The sequence below is a fragment of the Lissotriton helveticus genome, chromosome 12 (genome assembly GCF_964261635.1).
Source record: "Lissotriton helveticus chromosome 12, aLisHel1.1, whole genome shotgun sequence".
In the NCBI taxonomy this organism is placed as follows: domain Eukaryota; kingdom Metazoa; phylum Chordata; class Amphibia; order Caudata; family Salamandridae; genus Lissotriton; species Lissotriton helveticus.
This window is the reverse complement of record NC_136073.1, coordinates 720,973,155-720,992,573: the sequence shown is the minus strand read 5'-3', so window position 1 is coordinate 720,992,573 and position 19,419 is coordinate 720,973,155.

Genomic DNA, 19,419 nt, shown 5'->3' with positions numbered 1-19,419 from the left:
CCAGCCCAGCCCAGCCCAGCCCAGCCCAGCCCAGCCTCACCACTCCCAAACTTCACCATCTGCCACTGAAATCAATATTGGATATGAGTTATCACTTTTGGAACTAAAATAGGTGTGTTTAGAGTCATTTTTCTGCCAAAAATCAGTCAAAATGGAAGATTGTGAGTAGGAGAAAATGTCTGTAAAAATTGGAATTTTGTTCACTTTGAGGCTTTTAAAAGAGGTTATTCAACATGAAGCACGATCCGATTGACATTTTCAATAATTTTTTTTATAGTCCAAAAACTAATTTTTCTGATGAAAAACGATCCCGGACAGGTCTAATTTTCTCCAGGTGGACAGTAATGGTGATTTTTTATTGTTTAATCTTTTGACTGTAAATTACTATTGCATGTGAATTATCACTTTTTGAACTAAAATAAGTGTGTTTATATTCATTTTCCTGCCCGAAATTTGTCAAAACAGAAGTTCTTAGTGGGAGTAAAAGTCTGTAAAAATGGCAATTTTGTTCACTGTGAGGCTTTAAAATGTGGTTACTCAATATGAAAGACGATACAACTGACAATCTGAATAATTTTTTGTACAGTCCAAAAATTAAATTGTCTGATGAAAAACGATGACCCCGGCGGACCTGTTGAACTTTCTTCAGATGGTCAGTAATTGTGATTTTTTAATGTTTAATCTTTTGACTGTAAATGATTTTTGGATGTGAATTATCACTTTTTTGACTGTAAATGATTTTGGTGGAAGCATTGCCCTTTGACAATGATTGTTGTGCTGTCTTACAGGATCTACAAAACTTCTGTGACACCCAATCCAACAAGCAATTGAAGACTATGCCTCTGCAGGAATGAAGGAGAAACCAGAACCTTCCGTCTGGATTCCACAAATTGGGGATCTTGTGTGAGAGCAGTTGGTGGTTAAGAAAGAGTGTGGTCCATCATACTGAGCACCTAGGCCAGTCCTTGGCATTTAATATACAAGAATTGTTATCTTGCCACAGCTTCCTGGTTCTAAATACTATGGGGCAGATTTACAATAACTGGCGCATCCCCAGGGATGCGCCAGTTATTGTGCGCCGCAGCTACGCCACCCATGGTGTGCCGCATTTACAATGCGGCGCACCATGGGGCAAAACCGCACAGATGCGTGACGCATCTGTGCCGTAAAGGCGGCGCATTGCTGGCGTTGCGTCGCAAGCGCGACGCAGCTCCAGCAATGCTCTGGGGGGCCCTATCTGTCCAATGCTGCATCAAGCCTTACGCCTGCTTCAAGGAGGCGCAGGGTTTTGACGCAGCATTGGCCTATAAGTGCCTGCGTGAAATCTTGTAGATTTCACACAGGCACTTTTGCGAGGCGCACCTGCCCCGGAACGCCCACCCTGCGCCGGAATGCCCACATGTGGCGCAGGGCTTTACAACGTGACGCATCTGCCTAGATGCGTCATGTTGTAAATGGGTCACAGGGATGCGCAGCGTTTACGCCGCTGTTGCATGACGCAACGGCTGCGTAAACGTGGCGCAAGTCCAACATAAATCTGCCCCGATAGCTTTATCTCCATTGATCACATCAAGTTACATCACATGGCTGATTCTCAACATTGGGACACGAGGAGTCCTTGGTAGTTCCTTAACTCCTCTTGCTACCATACAGAACATTCCTCTACAGCTAGTGAGCACTACCGAAGCTGTATCCCCCCAGCTGGGGGAGGGAGGTGGAGAATGCACTACAATTAAAACCCGTATCCACTACAACTGCCACAAACACGACTGCTCACTTTTATAAAGTTATCTGGCTTAGTCAGTTCCTAGCAAAAACATCTTTGGAATTATACCAGCTTTTATTCATTCCCTTTTGTCCAGTATGTTTGGAGGCATATCCTTGGTGTTATTCCTCATTTGCGGCATTTTAATTCTACTTTTGCTTCTCCGCATGGATGTTCCGTTTCAAAGCCCTCTGGAACTACAACCATTCGAGCTGCACCATGAGCGCATGCTCAGATTTTTCAGCATGATGCTGCTCCAAGAACTGGACCTTTACTAGGCATTGGCAGTCCGACCTGTCTGCTTTACCTGCTACCAACCCATGTTTAATTGTCTTTGGTGCCCCTTCGAATGGGCACAGGCTATTTCCCTGGCTCTGCAAACATCAGTTTCCTTGTGGACATGCACCTGTTAATTAGTCCTCTAATTACCCATTTTCGGAGTTGTCCCATGAGCTTGCGGCTGCTACACAATGCAAGGTACGAGCACTCCCTTCAGGGGAGATTTGTGCTTCAGCACGTGACACATTGAAATTTGGCTCTAATAACACGGATGCAGGTTACCCGGAATCTTCCTCAGCATCGACTGTTCCCTGGATGATTTAAACTGGGCAATTGCGGAGCCATCATCTGTGGAGATGGAATACATCCTGGATAAGCTTTCCAATGAACTCATGGAAGACATCATGGATACCTCCGACGCACCTTAATTTGGCCACATTTTTTTAAATTGACATGTTATGCTTTTTTATTATTATCCTTATAATTGTTTGCATAAAATGCTTATTAGCTAAGCATTGCATTTGCTTAGCTTATGCTTTATGTTTTTTTTGTTTAGTTAGACGCTAAGTTTTTCCGACCAAGGAGGAGGTGTCGGGAGTGCCCTTTAGGGCCCAATTAGTTTGTCCTTATTTCAGCCTAATTGCATGTTACAGGCCACTTTTCTTTGCACATGCTACACACAGCACATTTGTTTTTGTGCAACAATAATATTTTAGAAATACACTGCACATGTTTTAATTAATAATTCTCCTTTATGGGACTTAGTATGAACATTTTGTACAAGATATAATAACACCGTGCCCTGTTTTTTGTATGTGAGTGGTTAGCAACATGGCTTAGCTTTCAGACACAACACAGAGGAACAACTGTTATTTTGAAGTAAGGCACCTCTAATCAAAGCTTGCCGTTTTATAACAAAGAAGAGGATTCTTGCAGAGAGAAAGCTAGCTTTGCGCAACATGAGATCAGATCACCTAACTACAAATGCCAAGTATGGGTGGCCTTTTTTAATCCCAGAGATCTCTGATATATCACTTTGCTCACGTAGTGAGGATAGGCTAAGGCAGATATGAGCAAATCAGATTTGGGACCATAGGTACTGATGTGGTATGGTGACTCCGACCCTACATTCTGACGCTCTGTGGCCCCAGTCATCGTTCTGTTTCCAAACAGAATCCCTTCAACAGGGCCAGTGATTTACAGGTCTGGTGGGGAGTGGACTAGTCCCACAACCTTTGAGCCATTATAGATTGTCGCGATATAAGAGCCTGTAGGCTATTTTTGTTTCTTTCATGCTCTTTTTTTGTTCCACTAAAAAGGCACAGGGGTCATGTGATGAGTAGGTCTCTTCTTCTTCTTCTTTGTTTGGCATGTGCAGGAATACCAGGAACACCATGAATGAAGCACCCCTCGGACGAAGAGAAAACTAAAGGTAAGTGCTCACAACTGGCTGGTATTGAGTTTCGAGGGAGGGGGTTTGTGATGGAGTTCACCACCTTAAAGTAAAAATTCCTATCCCATTACCAAGTGCCCTGGGTTGCTACAGTAAAACTTGGCAAATTCTAGAAACATGTTCTCTTTGTCGGACTAAAAGTGAACAACTGATATTGAAATAGAGGTTTATGCGGCTTCCGGAAATGTAAAAGGAAAACAAATTTTCATGCGACTGGAGAAATTGCTCACATTTGTTTTGTTGTAACAGTCAGAAAAAAAATGTAGTACGACCCAGGCACACAAGATTTTTATACTGGTGATCCCTCTGTCAGAATCACTCTCTCGGTTTCCCTTCTCACAACTCCCCACCTCCCACTCATACTCAGCACACAAGTGTGTACTCTGGTGTGGTGGGGTGGCTCGTAGGACCGGTGGCCTTCTGGCACTCTTCCCATGCCAAGGACTGCTCCTTTGTCTTTTAACCCAGCGTAACCTTCCGCTGTCCCGGAGTCATCCTCTCCATTCTTGTTTGACATCTCCTCACCCATGTCTCGCATTTTCCTTAATGGACGTCCTTCCTTCTTCTTTTCTGGGGTCTTGAGCAGCCAATCTCCCAGAAACTGGTTCAAAGCGCTGTCTGTCATAGAAGAGCACGGTTCACCTTCCGCCTTGTCCTGCTGGTCTTCGGAGGTCTGAAAGGGGCAGGGGGCCTGTGAGGGGATCAAAAATGCTTCTAGTGATGCGTATGTAGAGGGCAAGGGCCATGAAATGGAGCCATCTACGCCCTCCTCCCAGTCACAGCAGACCAGAGTGGAAAGTCTCTGAAGGAGGCTGGAGCTCAGGAGGATGCTCATGGTACAGTGTGCAGCTCATAACGCACCCTGTCAGCAGCTGCAAGAGTCCTAAGCCGGGCTTGAGGAAGGGAATCAAGCAAGCACTTATACACAAATATTCTATGTCTTTAAAGTGATAGGAACGCCATGTTATTCTGAAATTTGTAGGGGTGCATCATAATCACTGGTAGTCAAGTTAGATTGTAAAGAACCAATGCTAATTGTAGATTACAGTAAAAAAGAACTGAAAAGAAGACTTACTGTTGCTATGGATTTAGCGAGGGAGGCAGATGAAGTGAAAAAACAGAGTGTTATATCCTACTATGAACGTCCCTTATACATGTGCATACAACCCTACCTTGTTATTACAAGAAACGTCCAGCTAAGGTTTTATCTCACTAGATTGAGATTAGGCAGTTTACATTATCTGGTTGCTTTCCCCGCAAAAAGGAAAATGTATCATTTATTACCAAACTGCCCATGTGACGGTAAATCCCCACAATCAACGTTGCACTTTATTTTATTTTGTGCTTTTTATAGGGATATTCGTAAGCTTATTTTAAAACCTCTTTTTAAAACAAATGTATACTATCATTACAAGCAAGCATTTAATATTATTTGTAGCTTGGGGAATGAGAGAATTATGAATGCTGCTTCTAAATTTGTCCAAATGGCAATTAAGAAAAGAAAAACCCTTTCATACTTGGAGAATGTATTATATGAAAATTATGGAAACCAATGATCCTTAGATACTACATATTAATTGTGAATCAATGAGATTTTAATACAATTTATTGAATTATGTTTTTTGGTTTTAACTAATATGGCCTGTATTTGTATATTGATGATGAATTAAAATTATATTTGGGATACTCTGTCTGTTTTTATAGCATGCTTTTATGGTCATGGAAAATGTACCGAATAAAGCTTTGAAATTTGAATTTGAATTTGCTCCTTTGTCTTTTAACCCAGGGTAACCTTCCGCTGCCCCAGAGTCAATCTCTCCATTCTTGTTCGACATCTCCTCACCCATGTCTCGCATTTTCCATGGACGTCCTTCCTTCTTCTTTTCTGGGGTCTTGAGCAGCCAATCTCCCAGAAACTGGTTCAAAGCGCTGTCTGTCATGGAAGAGCACGGTTCACCTTCCGCCTTGTCCTACTGGTCTTCGGAGGTCTGAAAGGGGCAGGGGGCCTGTGAGGGGATAAAAAATGCTTCTAGTGATGCGTATGTAGAGGGCAAGGGCCATGAAATGGAGCCATCTACGCCCTCCTCCCAGTAACAGCAGAACAGAGTGGAAAGTCTCTGAAGGAGGATGGAGCTCAAGAGGTTGCTCATGGTACAGTGTGCAGCTCATAACGCACCATGTCAGCCGCTGCAAGGGTCCTAAGCCTGGCTTGAGGAAGGGAATCAAGCAAGCACTTATACACAAATATTCTATGTCTTTAAAGTGATAGAGCGCCATGTTATTCTGAAATTTGTAGGGGTGCATCATAATCACTGGTAGTCAGCACTAGCATATTTAGAGGACTGTATTAACGTGCAACCATTAGGAATGTAGTACTAAAATCGCATATACGAGTATTATCTGAGATGTAACCATTTCGTTTATGTAGACCAAAGTAGAGTCTAATCAAAGATGCACTTTAGATGATGCAGAATGTATTAGTTTACGTATAAAGTGATGCATTGGGATTGACCGTGCACCATATCAAAGTTTGCACGTGTAGATTTGCTTATTCATGTAATGAAATGTAATGCTTTAGATGAGTATGAAATGTAATGCTTATAATGTGATTTTAGAACTGTATCTTTAAATGTGTAAAGGCCTGATCGCATACACATTCAAGAGAAGGCCTATATGTGATTTCTTATGTTAGCTGAATATTGTAGGCCCGAAATGTATTTTCTTTGGGAAGGTTCTTTTTTCCTAGTCAAATGTAGATTGTAGAATCTATGTGTTTGCAAAGTCGATTTGCTCACAAGCTTTCTGTTGCAGGTGCAAGAACACATGTCTCCTTAGGCAGAGTAACCATTTTTGTTTTAGGAGTTAGGATGGTAGGAGCAGGCGCCATGGGAGTATACTGGAATGCAGATATGATACTTTAAGCGGAGAAGGTGCCTGAGACTCAAGGACAACCTAACGGTTTCAGGATGAAGTCAGTGTTTCGATGGAAAACTACAGAAGGAAGGCCTGCCTGAAGGGGAGTGCACAGGGCGTGTTCTACTGTTTTGGGATTTTGTATTAGGGATAGTGCCCCGAGGGAGGAGAGGCAGAATAGGAGTTGAGGACTAGAGAGGAAACAAGAAGGAGCATCTTAGAACGAGCTCTGTAGCTTCGGCTACTTACTTATGCAAAGTGAGTGTACTTCTGATGAAGTCTTCACTGCTGACACTTTTTTCTCTTGCCTGGGGATGATGCTAAGTAGGGATGCCACTTCAGTGTTAGTGTAAGGATAGATTAATAATCTTTCTTTCTTTTAGGTCAATGCAGTCCAAGACCCAAATTGGAACTGTTATTGTCTGCCTGATGCTCATAGAAATAACGCTCATTCTTATTCTGAGTCGGATGAGACTCCTGCGTAGGATTATGTTTGTATTCGTGCCCGTCTATTTTCCTAACCTCTTGCTGCGGGTGCTTGTATATTCAGTTATTTTTGCCATTGACAGTCAGTAGTTTCTTCCCTTTACACTTCTTAGCAGACAAAAAGGTCAGATGGATAGAGGATTCTCAAGATTGGTAAGATAATGTCAAAAATTGTAGTAAGAATACGGTGTCATCAGTTGGTACCAATCGAGATGGTTGTCTCTAGAGTAAGGGGGCATCTATATTAGGATAAGAGTTTCCCGAGCCCCATAGAATTCAGGTGATGGTAGTCGAGCGGATTGTCGACGGAGGACGGCGGCGTTTCATGGAAACTGACGGAGAGTGATGGTGCGGTGAAGGCAGCAGTTCGTGGGAGAGTAAGTATGAACAGAATTATGTGTTGTTAGATTGCGGTGTTGTTTAATGTTGTGATGTCTAGCGGAGTTGGAGTGGGTGTTGAATGATTGCGAGATCATGCTGTGAGCGCGCGCAACCTGGGAATCTTAGGCTTGACGAGTAGTCTAGAAGACTGGGGTGTAGAAGACACCCAGAGCGTAATTGTCGGCCATTGAGAAGGAAGTCGTAAGGTACCATCGACTGCCCAGACCGAGATAATGGGAGAAAATGTGTGAGTGCATGAGTATCTGACGCTGGTCGTGGGCTGCTGTATGTGGAACATCGAACGTTTGTAACCTATCAGCTGAGGTGATTGTCCAGTCGTTTCGAGGACAGGCAGTTGCCAGATTGAGGTACACAATTACATGAGACTGTGGACGTACAGTCAGAGAAGTGACCGCTTGGACATTTTACAGATAAACGGTTATTTCAGCGTATGAATCGGACGCATGAGTGGGTGAGAAACCAAGTGTAAAGGAGGGGAACTGCTGCAAGCGGAGGAAAGTGACGGCAGAAGGTGCCGTGCTGCGATAGGTCGGTTGGTGTGAAGCCGCGCTGGTATTGGTGGATTGTCATCAGCAAGTAAAAGAGCGCTGCTAAAAGAAGAAAGTTGATTTCAGCATGAATTGGTTTTTAAGTTTTACGAGATCTGTGTAGAGGAGAAAAAAGGGTGGTTACTCGAGGAGGAGAAGAGGCTCCGCCCGAGGATACCCCAGCTCATTACATGGCTACGAATGTGGCATTGCATACTATCCTTTGGCTCGAGAATTGGTGTAAAATGACATAAGGAAATGAAGAATTGACTTTTCCCCGTTATGGGACCTTTAGATTGGAAGTGTTGTATCAGTTGAAAACTATCATGGCTTCTTTGCGACCTTTACCTAGACCAACACAGTTTGAAGCACTACATGCATGGATTAGGGCGGCACATGAAAGAACAAGGGACAGGAGTCAGGAAAGAGTGAAAAGGTCGGTCAGGGCATTCCAAGATGCGAAATGGGATGCATTGGAGAAAAGGTGGAGAGTACAAACCATTGAAGGGGATAAATTGTTTCCGTTGATAGTCAAGGAAGTGAACACACAGAATAAGAGTAGCGACGAAGATGACAGTGACACAGTTGATAGCTTGATAGAAAGGCTGTTAGCAGAGAGACCACCCCCATACAACCCAGACTTAGTAGAAGGGAAATCAGCCCCAACAGAAGGAACTAGAGAATCGCAAGTTCCATCTAGTGCAGGAATAGCTGGGAAAATCTTGACTGGAGGAACGGGAACGCAGACACCAGTGAATACAGAAGCTAGGAGGTTGCTGGATGCCCTTACAGTCCCATAGTGTCAATGTATGATCCATATCAGGTGAGGAATGGGAGTTCAGTCAAGTCAGTAGTGGCAGAGGGAGGGAAATAGATCTAGAGGGAATGGTACAGTGAGCGTAATGGTTCGCTTACCGAGACCCGCGGAATCGAGTACACCATTGCCAGCTACGGCAGACTCTTCAAGGGGACCCATGAATCTGAGGGGGCCGAGGCTAAAATCTTTTGCCGAGTTGAGATCAGATTTAAGGACGTGGGAACAGCCAGTGGAGAATCAGAGTGACAGGATGACAGGAGATTGGGACCATGGAAGCACAGAGAACAGACCAGTTCCTAGGGATACCATTGAAAGGAATAGATGCAGAGAGCGGAATAGCGATTGCAGAGAGTCGAGTGGTGCATCTAGTCGAGGTACTCTGAAAGTAGGTATAAGGGCAAAGATGTTAGCTGTAAGGAGGCTGAAAGCCAAAGTGGATGAGATAGTTGAGGTAAATTCGCCTTTAGAGAGTGGAACTTTATGAACCAGACGAGTTGCTGTTTGTAGCAAAGGATGTGACTCGTAAGGCAAGGTCAGCAGATGAGAAACTAACTGAATTGGCAAACAAATACGAGGTGGATTTGTCTAAGACGAAAATGTTACAAGGGAACCACAGATTACAGTACAGTGATCAGGACCTGGAAGAGAAGAGCTAAAGACTCACATTCGAGAATTGATCATAGGAATACGAACATGGAACAGGCTCGAAAAGTGGGAAGAAAGGTGGTCTAAAAAGAAGAGTACCAGGAAGAATGCAACAGAAACACCACCTCCAGGAGGGGGGATGTCAGGAGTAGGGAACTACCCTTTACGGAAGGTATCTAGTGGAGGGTTTGTCCATGTGCCTTGGAGCAGAGGTGATTTAGCAGCATTCACAAATGATTTCCCTAAACTGAGGGAGAGGCCAGCTGAGTGGTACAATCAGGTAGATCATTTTGTTAAGATCTCAAAGGTGTTGTGGATTGATCTGAACACATTGTTCGATATTGTAGTTCCAAACGATTTGTGGGCAGCTTGTAAAGTTGCAATCGATTGGCCTACTCTGAGCCAAATAGGGATGCTGTTACGAATGGTCCTTCACCTATTGTCATGAAAACATATGAGTAGGTGATCACATGGCTGAAGTCCAAGATATCGCCACAGGAAATTGATTGGGTCAAGATAGATTAAACGGTTCAGGAACCAAAGGAAACAGTGCATGAATACTATGAGAGGCTTTTGCAAGTCTTTAAACAGTACAGTGGGCTGGATACTTTAGACCCCAAAGACATGGGACAGTTTGTTTCTAAGTTCGTCTTGGGTCTAAGGAATAAGATTTGCATCATGATCCAACAGCATTTGATCTGTTGGCAGAACAAGCCGGTAGATGAAATACTGTGATATGCCAGGTATTGCAGTGATGAGGTGGACTCGAAACATAGAAAGCTTAAGGAAAACTGATGCTAGCCCAGATGCAAGTGGCGGATAAGGGAATTCAGATGCAGCCGAGTGGAGGAGAAAACAGAATGGTCAAAACCAAGGAAAGTGCAATTCAGGGGACCCGAAAGTGAGAGTGGATGCAGCGACATTGAAAAAGACCACTGCATGTCACCTTTGTCACCAGGTCGGGCATTGGAGGCGCGAGTGTCCCTTGAATCCAGCGAATCAGCTGCAGCAAGAGGTGGAGACAGTACAGGTGCCTGAAGTGGCTAATGTTGTGTTGAGACCAAGAGTGATGAAAGTGGGGATGCTGATTCCACAAGTACAAGTTCCCCAGCCACCGAAGATCCCGCAAGGGACTCAGAATTACCAGCCAATGCCTCTTTTTGACAGAAGCAATGGGTACTATTCAGACCAGTTGGCAGGACGGTGCCTGAGGGGGGAGGAAGACTGCACTCTTGGGGCAGTCTTGGAGATAGACCAGAGGGGACCATTTGTAGAAGCTGATGTTGATGGTCACCCTACCACCTTTTTGGTTGACACTGGTGCTACCCATTCTACTGTGAGATCTACAGTAGCTCCCAACCTACCCCTCTCAGGACAATCAATCCAAGTTGTAGGTGTAGCAAACAAGAGAATGACAAGCCCGTTGACTGAGCCGATCCCCGTGAGAATAGGAACATTCCGAGATCGAAATCAGTTTGTGGTGTGCGACTCAAGCCCAGTCTGCTTGCAAGGAAGGGATCTTTTGTGCAAGCTCAACTGCACTATCTATTGCACCCCCAAGGGAGTTGAATTGCAGACTAATGATGATGCCACCTTTAAGGTTGCAAATCAGCATTTGTGCATGGAAATGTACCCAGTGGTGACGGTGGAGGAGCTACCACTTGATCTGAGAGATTCAGTCTTGCAGAGGGTGTGGGACTTCACAGGAGAGGACATTGGACTGATCAAAGGAGTTGAGCCAGTTAAGATTCAGGTTAAGCAAAATGTTTAGTTTCCGAGAACACCCCAGTATAATCTGTCACTAGAAACAATTGCAGGGATAAAACCTGTAATTGACTCTATGATTAAGCAGGGAATCCTGAACGAGGTAATGGGCAGTCCATGCAACTCACCCATTATGGGATTGCAGAAACCGAGTGGGAAATTTAGGATTGTGCAGAACCTACGAAAGGTCAACAACATAGTTGTCCCATGTTGTCCAGTGGTACCGAATCCATCAGTGATAATGTTTCAGATTCCATGTAAGCAGAGTGGTTCACCGTGATTGACCTGTGTCAAGCATTCTTTTCGATACCACTTCATGAAGAGAGCCAATTTCTTTTTGCATTTAAGCTGGAAAACCGTGTGTTAACATGGTGTCGTATCCCTCAAGGGTATACTGAGAGTCCATCAATCTTTAATCAGATCTTGCAGAAAACCCTTGAGAGTCTTGTGTTGCCGCAGAACTTAGTCCTCGTGCAGTACATAGATGACCTCCTTGTTGCGTCTGAGTCAGAGGATGCGTGCAGGATTGACACCATCGTCTTACTGAATCATTTCAGTCATCTTTTGCCTCCAAATCAACCCTCAACAATCTCTGGCGGGCTTAGTTATCTATCGACCCCCGGATTGTTCAGGGGATAGTTCAACGGCACTCATGGACATTATTGTCCAATGCTCTCTACTTCATCCGCACTTTTTAGTATTGGGAGACTTCAATGTGCACGCTGACAGTGCTGATTGCCCTCTAGCGGCGCAGCTGATTTCTACTCTAAATGCTGCGAATTTGTCATTGTTCTCCACTGGGCCCACGCACATAGCGGGTCACTTGCTTGACCTGATATTCTCCAACATCAGTGATATGTCAGTGGAGGCACCACGGCCGCTACTGTGGACAGACCATGCCCTAATCCCTTTTTCTGTTACATCATTGGGGGTGGGGAGAGAGGGGGGCAAACGTTCCGTCCTTCAGAGACAGTGGAAAAATCTGCGGCCAGAAGTCATCGGTCCAGCCCTGGCTCTGAATCCCTTAGCCCTAACTTCCAATACCAACATGGACGCCAAGGCTCTGAATCATTGGATAAGTGACATGGTGGAGGCCATCGCCCCGGTCAAACGAACTAGGTCTCGGAGGGAATCCCCCTCGGCCCCCTGGTTTTCGGATGATCTGCAAGCAGAAAAATCAGCCTGCAAAAAGCTAGAGCGTCTGTGGAGGGCGAATTATGAGGACTTAGCAAGAGCCCATTATCGAACTGCCATCCGCAAGTTTCACAAATCATTGAAACAGGCTAAGAAACTTTTTTTTGCCGCCTCCATTCAGCAAGCAGACCACTCAAGTAAAGAAGTTTTTAAGATAGTACAGTCATTTTTTAAACCTAAAGCATTGAGACGGAGGTTGTCCCATCAGTATCCCTCTGTGACAACATATCGAAATTTTTCGATGATAAAATCAAGAAGGTGTACGCTACCTTTTCCACACCTAGGCCCACAGCTAAAGTGGATACGGCGGAGGCCAGGGACCCCCTGCCCACCCTATGTCAATTTCGGGCAATCTCGCTCCCGGAGGCCCTTCATGAAATAAAGAAATGTAAATCTGGGTCTCCGGATGACCCCTGCCCCCCTAAGCTGTGGAGTGTGATGGCGGACTCTATTGCACCTGTTCTCCAGCAGATTTGGAACGCGTCTATTTCCTCGGGGGTGTTCCCGGACTGCTAGAAACAGGCTTCACTTCTCCCTTTGAAAAAGAAATCGAATGGGGATCCGGAGGATCTTAGCAATCTACGTCCAATTTCACTACTGGCAGCGCCAGGCAAAATGCTAGAAAAATTGATCCAGCGCCAACTGAATAGGTTTAGGGAGGATAATAAAATCTTGCATGATACGCAATCGGGCTTTAGGGCCGGTTTCAGTACTGAGACCGCCCTGATCGAGGTGGCCGAGTCAGTCAGGTGGTCGCTGGATTCAGGGGCATCCGCTATGCTGGTGCTCCTGGATCTATCGGCCGCCTTTGATACGGTCGAACACGGCAGGCTCCTGCAGTGGTTGGCGGAGGTGGGCCTACAAGATATAGCGCTTGGGTGGCTGCAATCTTATTTGTCTAATATGTCCCAGAAAGTGGCACTGGGCGCCTTTGTGTCCAAACCCAGGAGGCTGGACTGTGGGGTGCCTCAGGGTTCGGCACTCAGTCATCTGCTTTTTAATGTGTACCTTGCTCCGCTCTTCGCGTTAATAGCTAACTGGGGTGGCACGGCAATTTCATATGCCGATGACACCCAGTTAGTTTTTCCCTACTCAGAGGTGTCAGAGGCGGCATTTGCTAACTTTAAGGGGTGCCTTCCCGATGTAGCTAGTTGGATGAACACCAACAAATTGAAGCTGAACGCGGGGAAAACAGAGGTCATCTTCTTTGGGAAGGGCCCCCCCCTCTGCGGATCTTTGGTGGCCGACAGAAATGGGCCCGGCACCTACCCCCAGCACTAAGGCCAAAAATCTGGGGGTGAAGTGGGATGACAGCCTTTCCTTCCTACCCCACATCCAACAGGTAGTTGGAGGTTGCTTAAGCAAACTGAGGAATTTACGGGAATTCCTCCGGCTCCTCCCGGAAGGATGCCAAAAAACAGTAATCTATGCTACAGTCACCTCTAGGCTGGATTATGCCAACGGCCTCTATCTTGGCCTTCCAAAATACCTGATCCAACGGCTCCAAACCGTTCAGAACGCGGCGGCGAGGCTGATAACGCACATCCTGTTTAAACAGCTTGTCTCGCCGCATCTGCACAGGCTACATTGGCTACCGGTAACAAGTAGGATTAAATTCAAGGCTCTGACGCTGGCCTTCAGAGCCCTATATGGAACATGCCCTCTTTACTTAAAAACTCGACTCCCGAGATACGCTCAGGTGAGACTCCTTCGCTCAAATTCCCTGCTTCAACTTCGCGTCCCACGAGTCAGACGGGCTCGTTTGGGGGGCAGGACCTTTTCGGCCAGCACGGCGAAGCTGTGGAACACGCTGCCACCGGCCCTGCAGTGGGCTCCTTCCGAAGCAATCTTTAGGAGGTTGTTAAAAACTTGGCTTTTCCAGGGATAAACACCTTTCCTTTCCTCTTTTTGCGCTGCCTCTCCGCTGCTCACTCAGCGCCGGGACGCCTCTGGTTGAGGTAACTGCACGCGCTCTACAAAATTCTGTATTATTATTTATTATTATTATTTGGCAGAGAATGGACACAAAGTGTCCCCAAACAAGCTACAGTACTGTCTGAATGAGGTGCAATATTTGGGTCACCGAATAGAGAAAGGCAAGAGGAAGGTGTCACCTGATAGGATTGAGGCAATCATGAGTATGGCTGTATGAAGGCGTTTTTGGAGCTGAGAGAGGACCTTTGTTGTGCTCCGGCTTTTGGAATGCCTGACTACAATAAGCATTTTTCAATATTCTGTTGTGAGCGAAAAAGTTGTGCATTATCAGTTTTGACTCAGGATCATGGAAGTCTCTGTAGACCAGTTGCCTACTTCTCAGCTACATTAGATCCAGTAGCTTCAGCGTTGCCCGGATGTCTCAGGTCCGTTGCTGCAACGAGTGTCAGTACTGAGAGATGTGAAAGCAATGTAATGGGACATTCTCTAATTGTGTACGTTCCGCATTCTGTTGAACTGTTGATGACAAGGACCAAAACACAGCTCCTCACAAACAATAGACTCACACGCTACGAGCAAGTCATTCTTGCTGTGGAGAATGTGACTGAGGAGGTGTTCTGTTTTGAATCCGGCAACATTGATGCCGTTACCAAACACGCTTGATGAAGATTGTGAGGACCATGACTGTCTCGATGTGACTGAACTTTGCATTAAGCCAAGACCTGACATTGTTGATGAGCCATTGTCTGACCCTGATGAGATATTTTTTGATGGTTCATGCTTAAGAGACAGTGTCGGTCAGCTGAGAGCAGCGTTTGCTTTATGTACCATTACGTGAGTGGCTGAAGCTGCTTGCATAGAAGGAGTGTACTCTGCCCAGGTAGCTGAAGTCATTGCCTTGACTCGTGCCTGTTTGGCCGCTGATCAAATTTGAATCACCATTTACACCAACAGCCAGTACGTTTTCAGTGTGGTTCACGACTTCGGACAGCTATGGTCACAGAGGGGTTACATGACATCGTCTGGATCACCCATTAGGAACGGGGAGTTTGTGAGGCTACTATTGGAAGCCTTACAGTGCCCGCGGGAGATAGCTGTTGTGAAATGTACAGCTCATGGGAGGGGAACGGACTTTGTCTCTCTTGGAAATAAATATGCTGATGAAGTTGCACGTTTCTGTGCTTAACAAGGTTGTATTTTCACTGAAAATTACACAGGAGAGAGCCAAGAAAGAACCGAGCTCAACATGATGGTGGCCAGGGCAGATACTTGGGATGAACTCAAGCGCCTGCAGGAACAGGTTCCAGAACAGGAGAAAAGTGTGTGGATCAAATATGGTTGTATGAAAGGGGATGTTGACATTTGGGTTTCAAGTGATGGTCGAGCAGTGTTACCAGATGACTTGTTGAACCCGATGGCAAGACAAATTCATGGTGCGGTACATCTAGGCAGAGATGCAATGGTGCGAGTGTTCAAGGAGTAGAAAATTTCCTAGGCAGTTACTACGTTTCAATTTACATTAATCTTGACAAAACAAAATAATCCATGGGGGATAACCCAAGCTCAGTGCAATGGAGAAACAACTATTTAAAACATATATAATGCTTTCTTTATTAAGGTTTTATCTAAAATTAGAGACATGATACAACACACAATACATATATTCAAACACAATAGTACATAGTGCATCTGACACAATGTATTCACCACAAGTCATGATGGGTGGGCACTTAATCTAAAAAATATATAATTTAGACATGAAGATACAGTACATCAACAAATATTGAAAACAGACAATTAAAACATAAAACTGATGTGATGTGGCTGGGTGATGAGAGCGCCTGCAGGAACAGGTTCCAGAACAGGAGAAAAGTGTGTAGATCAAATATGGATGTGTGAAAGGGGATGTTGACATTTGGGTTTCAAGTGACGGTCGAGCAGTGTTACCAGATGACTTGTTGAACCTGATGGCAAGACAAATTCATGGTGCGGTACATCTTGGCAGAGATGCAATGGTGTGAGTGTTCGGACAGACGTGGTATAATCCATGATTTTGTGCGGTGGTGGAAGCTGTATGTCAGAGGTTTGTCACTTGTCAACAAATGAATGCTGGAAAGAAGACTATGGTTACACTGAGTCACATTGGGAGGTCAGGGGGGCATTTCAATAGAATGCAATTGGATTTCATTGAGATGCCTAGGTGCAATAGGTTGAGGTACATCTTGGTGGTGGTATGTGTATTCTCAAGGTGGGAAGAGGCTTACTCAACACGGAGGTGTGACACACTCACTGTAGCTAAGTTACTGTTGAGGGAACTCATGCCTAGATTTGGTTTTCCGACCTCTTTGGAATCGGATAGAGGAACACACTTCCATAGTGAAATCATGAAGATGCTTTGCACAACATTGAATGTTGACTAAAGACTCCATTGTAGCTAGCGACCAGAGGCTTCTGGAACAGTGGAGCAGGTTAATGGGACTTTAAAAGCCCGAATGGCGAAGGTGTGTTCGTCCACGTCTCTGAAGTGGCCTGATGCTCTGCCATTGGTGCTCATGAGCATCCACAGTACACAAGACAGGAGAACAGGTCTTTCAACTCATGAAGTTTTGATGGGGAGTGCTATGAGGTTACCAGTAGTGCCATCAACAGCTTTGATAAACATCACAGATGATCTAATCCTTGATTATTGCAAGGGACTCACTGATGTGGTCCATTCTGTGTCTCATCAGATGCAGGCTGCTGCTGTTCCAGCTTCAAGTGATCTCTGTCACAAACTGAGTCCAGGGGATTGGGTGCTTGTCTGAAAGCATGTGAGAAAGAGCTGCTTGGATGTTCGCTGGAGAGGCCCTTACCAGATCATATTGGTGACGAACACTGCAGTGAAGTGCGGAGGATTGCCAAATTGGGTGCATGCTTCTCACACCCGCAGAGTTTCCCGAATGGAAATCCAGCTGTGGCGGCTGTTCCACAGGAGTGGACAAGCCAAGCTGTAAGGGTGGCTAACGTAGCTGGTTGCTCATCAGACCAAGCTGAGGAGGGTCACAATAATAGCAACACTGGGACTGCCTCAGAAGGAAGAAGTTGCTGTGAAGGTGGTCCAGAATCAGACTCAGCAGAAGGAAGTTGTGAGCAGGGTGAGCGAGAGGAGAGCAGAAGAACAAAAAGCACAGAAGAAGCATGGCCTGAGAGACGGAGGCAACTGAATCTGCGCCTGGTTTCTGAGAGAGATCTTGCCCCTGTGTCAGAAGACTCTGAATCAGAGGAAGGTGAAGAAGGGCAAGGTCGTGGAGGTATGAGGAGATCAAGACGAATGAGAGTGCCTTGTCAGAGATACGCAACTCCAGAGTGGTTTACGTTGTGACTGATGCCAGGAGTGCTGAGTTCCGGGAGGCTGAGGGCAGTGACAGTGGTCAGTAATAGTCCTAACCTGAAGATAGACGTGATGTTGGTGCGAGGACTTGAAATCGAAGGAGTACTGACCATCACGGTTTCAAATCCCTGGCGCGGAGGGCCATCTGTTCAGTCTGTTCAAAATCTGATTTTGAACAGACTGGTATTTCCTACGTTTGGCTTTGAAGCGCCAACTCATGAAATGATTGTTCTTCGACTTGAACTTTTGCAGCATGTTCTGGAGAAAATCGGAGCAAATCTAATTTTGGACTGAGGTGAATTTGTGTAAATAAGTCAAAAGAAGATAACCTAGGTCTGAGAGGAAGAAGTAGAAATTTAGGGGCTTTCCGTAGATTCTGGAGAAGGGTTAAGGAAGCCTTTTGTATCGTGTAAATAAGGAATTGAAATCAAAGAAGGGGACTTCCAGCCTTTTCAAAGTGTTGTTCGAACTGGTTCACAAGCAACTAAAGTAGGAGAAAAGAGACTCTTGAGTGTTCATTGTTGAACTGAGAACTTTGAGAACTTTTCTGAGACCATGGAGGCTGGAAATAAAAATCGTAGATCTAAATGTATAGAAGGTACACTTGTAGGTGGAGTGATAGTTTTCATAATTCTAGTAGTTGTAGTTTCATATTTAGTTCCACATGAGCAGGCAGTGGAGGTCCAGGGAACTCTTACACCTATCACTCCTAGCATGAAAGAGGTTAATAGAGGAGATGAAAGAGCTTTGCTGCTAGAGGAGAGTTGTAGGTTCCATCTAGATCTTTCTAGAAGTGACTTTAAGCTTAATGCGTATGCTAAGTTGTTGTATGAATATATTGATGCCATGGATGGGAAAGACTGCTATGTGTGTATGCAGTTACCTGCCTCAGTGGACGAGGGTATTCGATATCATCACCTTCCATTGACGTATGGTATTTCTTGTAGTTTGCTGCTTAGTATCTTTTATGGAAAAGGTCAGTTTGAGTAGTTCTTTTCCAACTATGATGCAGTGCTTACTGAGGTACCAGCTTATAAGCCGCTGAATAAGTATGATTATTACAAACAGGAGGATAGGCTTAGAAAGTATTTATACCGTCTTTAGAGTTAGATACAGCGTATGCTCACCGTCATAATGTGACGTGCTTGTTATCAGATGTAGAGAAAATGTTCATAGATCAGGTAGAAGATAGATACAGGAAACAAACACAGTTACGGGATTCAGGAGAAGGTAGGGTGGATTGGACGGATGAAGAGAAATTACACAAACCAAAAGGGAGCAATGGTCCAATAACGCTAGACGAGGAGCAGAGAGGGATATTGTGCATAAAACGTCACCAGACTTATTATGAGAATATTCCAGTGGGACAGACCACATGTGATCATGTTTTTACCTTAGAAGATTCCGCCAAGGACTTTTTGCAAGGTACTGTGCAAGTGATACCAACCGTGTACTACGTATGTGGAAAGAATGCAAGGATGCCTGCAAAATGGTATGGTACATGTTATCTAGCAATCATTTTTCCCAAAATCTATCAAGTAGAAGATTTGGAACTTTTAGAAGGAAAGCATTAGAGTGAAAAGGGGTGAAAATGCTGGAGCAATCGTTGGAGATGTTTTTAGAGCAATGATACCAGCATTGGGAGTGATCTTGAATGACGTGAAAATCAGAAGGTTGGCAACTGTGGTTCATGATTTGTGTCATGGCTAGGCAGAAATAGGTACATGGGGCAACAATACACAACATTGTATGAATGAGAGGGGGCACAAACTACAACTCCCATAATCCCTAGAGAAGCCTGGCTATCGTACCTGGATGTGGTTATTTAAACCCCGCCCTAGCAGAACTCAGGGCTTGTCACCTGAAGAA